At 38.3% G+C, this 4,218-nt stretch overlaps 1 long non-coding RNA gene across 1 annotated transcript; it reads right to left on the minus strand.

Annotated features, from left to right (window-relative positions):
- Positions 1–1,842: 1,842 nt before the first annotated feature.
- LOC131994156 (uncharacterized) lies at positions 1,843–3,798 on the minus strand. The gene is made up of 3 exons (XR_009396493.1): positions 3,030–3,798; positions 2,788–2,937; positions 1,843–2,723 (listed from the first exon to the last, which is right to left on the minus strand). It is a non-coding gene; the product is annotated as an uncharacterized LOC131994156 (long non-coding RNA).
- Between the last annotated feature and the right edge of the window lie 420 nt (positions 3,799–4,218).

The raw sequence follows: 4,218 nt of genomic DNA on the forward strand, positions 1-4,218 counted from the left end.
ATTCGTTATGCTGATCCAAAATGAATTCATGGAGCCCGTCAGGAATTTTGCCACTGTAACATGAAGTTGTTTTGAGCTGGCATTTACATTTTCCGATGTAAAATATTTTCATTGTGTTGTCAACAAATTCTCTGAATTTCCTAGTTCCTACCGTTGAAATATCCAGATCGCTTTAAAAAGCCCTACAACTTGCAAGCATTCAGATCCTCTAAATCGAACAGGTTCTCAAAGAAATGAGAACCTAAAGTGGAATTCCTTCTGACTGCCAGTGCGGGACACACGCAAAATGTGTTCTATACTTTCTTCTTCTTCGTTGTCCTCACAGCTTCTGCAAAAATCGTTATAAGCAACATTCAGTCTGTCAGCATGTTTTCCGATTAGACAGTGACCTGTCATGACGGACACAATGACTTAGTCTAGCAAGCTCGTCCACTTGAAAATTCTGTGGGATATCTCTGTGGCCCGGCACCCAGAATAAGTGAATATTTAACTGCTCAGCCATCTCATTGAGAGTCGAGGGGAGTTTGTGAATTCAGAAATACGTTCTCCAGGGAATTTGTGGCTGCCCGGCTGTCTGACAAAATATTTATGTCAGACAAAATATTTATGTTATGACAATATATCTTGGCCATTCCACCACATCGGTTAAAAATTCAACCCTTCAGTAACGTTTTTGTGTAGGTTTATAGTGCATAATCACAGAAATTGACAAAATTTTGGCGACCTGTGTTGAATTCCACTTGTTCATTTTTCAAACAATACACAGGGCGGACTTTAAAAAATAACATGTTTGATATGAAAACTTCTCTATTTTGTCGCTTTTTTTAAATTTTATGATTCCTTGGCGTTCAAAATAATGCAAAATACTTTTATATTGTATTAAATTTTCTGGAAAGCATATTAGTTTCCATCTTAAAGTGGGTACTATATCAATTTTTCACCGTTGAAAACCCAGGTTTGTAGCAATAACTTTTTTGAAACCTGATATGATTTAATAACAATTTTATTAAAATAGTACCACAAATGATGAGGATATATGAATAAAATCAGTGAGGTTTTTTGCTCAAAAAAAGAAACTCCATAAAAAAATTAAGCGGAAAATATTGATGAAAAGTTTTCGTTTCGCTATAACTTGTTGTTTCATCTAGGGATAATTTACATTTAACGACGCCCAAGAAGAGCACAATCACAGTCGATGCGCAATAAGTCGTTTCCTTACGTTAAATAAACATAATCGCCAAATTTCTCACATGTACTTACTCGGGCAAGGTGGATTTAAAAAGGTGGTCTCACGCGAACAGCCGGCCAGATTTGACGGTAAGATGTCAAATTTTTGTTTACATTCTCTTTAATGTAATCTTCTTTCTCGTATATTCTCTGCCCATGTGCGCACATGTATTCACACACGCACACAAATTTCTTTGTGTAAGTTGGCAAATGTCATCAAGCTGACAAGATTGCGGATTGCACCATATGATTTGTGGTTGTTGTACAAATGAGACCACCTTCATTGCCTGTTTGTTTATCTCGAAACGAAACGAAAAAAATTGTTTCGCCATGACCGGTACCGTTACCGAAAATTTCATTTGCAGATACGCAGCCCAAATGAAACTTTCTTTGCGTAACAGGGCGACATAATAGGAATTAGTGAATTTTTTCTTGCAACTTGTAGCGTGTCACCCTATGTCTGATTAGAGAAGAGCGACATCTGGGTTTGAACAGTCTGTTTTTTTATGGCAGCTGGTGAATGCAACCCTGCGATACCAGCATATGTTACCTCCACATACAAAGGTAACTACTACAATGAAAATCGAGGAAACCATATGTTGTTTGTTTTTGCTATTTTGGAAAACAAAATTTTATGATGGTTCCTCGGTGGACATGATGGCTTGGGGGAACCATGATGGACAGTAAAGGGAAGATGACGAGTTCTTTTTTGGATGGAGCCGTGCAAGCAGTAAGAGGTGGTGTCATCAGGAGTGTAGAAAGTGGTGTTTTCAAAAAGAGAGAAGGTTTTTTTTTGGTTTTGGATTCGGCAGAGAAAAGGAGGCGGAACTGGCTTTTACCCAACAACAAAGAAAAAGACCAAATTCAAAGTTTTAAAGTGATTTATTGAACTTTCAGCACATTTGCTGAAAGAGGAAAAAAATTAACTATAAATTATTGAGAAGTTTTAAAAGCTGTAACAAAATAAATGAAAATAAATACAAATTAAAAAACTAAAGAGCTGAAAAAGAAGATTATGAAAAAAAAAGGTGATTAAAATAAATCGAACTGAAAGTTATTAAAAGCTGAAAAAGAAAATCTATGAAAACTCTGGGAAAAAAAAAGAAATGTTATCAAATTAAATAAAAAGGAACCTGAAAAGGGAAAAGTTTCGAAACAAAGCCAAAGAACCTGAAAAAAAAGGAAAATACCAATGTAATAATAAAAGACCTGAAAAGAAAAAAAAAAACTAAAAACCAAATCAAAGTCAATAGTTAAAAATCCTAAACTTGAAAATCAAAGACAATAGACACCACTAAAGTTGATCACAAAATAACAAAAAGCCAAACGCGAAAACATAAAGCTACACCTCCACCTCCTCTGTCCATCGTGGGAAGCTCTATATCAAAAGCACTGGTCAGCCGACAGTGCTGCAGGTACCCTTTTCCTCACAAACACTATTGCGGGACGTATACGTGAACTTAGACGGACGGACAGGACCTTGACACACATATTTCCTACGAATAAAAAGAAGGTTATTTGTTAATAAAGCGGCTAGGCAGGCAAACACCAGACACTTACCTTTCTATAAGTAACACAGCGCTAGAATAAATAGGCGCTGTCCTCAGCTGTTAGGTCGAGCTCAACCTAGGGCCAGGGGGTAAAGATTCTAGACCTTTGGGGCGGAAAGGAGCCCTTACTGCTGTTGGTGTTCGCTTTGCGAACTTAGGCCTTTAAAAAGGAATAAACATGTAAGACATAAAAGAAAAAGCCAAAGCTTTTATTTACGGGAAATACAATACAGCCGGAATACACATACTTACCACAACCAGACGGACGGACAGACAAGAGGAAAGCGTGGGCACTGCTCAGCCGCCCCAGCACTGACTCCAGTTAGGAGAGACGACCCTGAAGGAAGGCCAGACACCAAGAGAAGACCTAATACACCTGTGGAGGAAGGAGAATTTTATTACTATTTTTCTCTTTGAAGGAGAGGAGTCTATATAATTGAAGTTTTTTTAATTGCCACTATGCAATTCCTTGTTTTGTTTTCTTTGCTTTTTCGTTTGATTGAACTTTGTCTGGCAATGAATTTTTGATTTGGCTTAATAAATACATACCGTTTATAACGTTTGAAATGAAATTCGCCTTTGCCTAGTTTTCATTTCACAATGGAGGAGTAGTTATTTAAGGTAAGAAGGGGGTAGTGCACCAAGCTGTAAGGGGGGATAAGGGAGACCGATTCTGGGGTATCCAAAACTGTTGGACAACGGATACCATGGTTGGGGTGGGCCGTCCAGGGCACTGTAGGATGTCTCAGTGCCCCCTGAAGAGCGAATCCATAGCGGAAGGTGCGAGTAAGAAGGCGAAAGACATGCCTGCCTTAACATAAGTGGGACCCTGTGTTTTTCATTTCCATCCAGAGCTGGTTTGAAATTTGAATTTTTGGTCACCTGTCTCTGGACATGGTGTGTTGGCAAGAACCGCGCCCCAGACTGAGCCACAGCCGGAGCTCTAACGCCAACAGCCAGCGCTCGCCAGCACACTATGTCCCCTTTCTCCGCTGAGACAGTTCGGACCCTCCGGGGTCCACGACAAACTATGAATGAAAACATATGTTTAAATAGCTTCATGCAACATGAAATAAAGTTATTTGCAAATAAGATCGATTAATTACTGCACATATGTACTTTATTACCCAAAAATGATTAAAACATTCGGCCATAATTATAAATCTATGTTTGTCGCCATCTTGAATTCTACACAACAATTTTTCAGTGGCGACATAAAAGGCTGTAACCGATAATTTCGCAAGAGGTTCATACCCGCTGAAATGTAATTTGATTATTGTCGCCATCTTGTAGTCTAAACAGCTATTTTCTAGCGAAATTTTCGGCAGCTGCCAAGATATTTATGTATCCACTGGAAAATAGCTGTGTAGACGACAAGATGGCGACAAACATCGATTCATTATTTATTATACACATTTGCTGATATTAACCGTTTTTATTT

This window comes from Stomoxys calcitrans, chromosome 1, assembly GCF_963082655.1.
Source record: "Stomoxys calcitrans chromosome 1, idStoCalc2.1, whole genome shotgun sequence".
NCBI lineage: Eukaryota > Metazoa > Arthropoda > Insecta > Diptera > Muscidae > Stomoxys > Stomoxys calcitrans.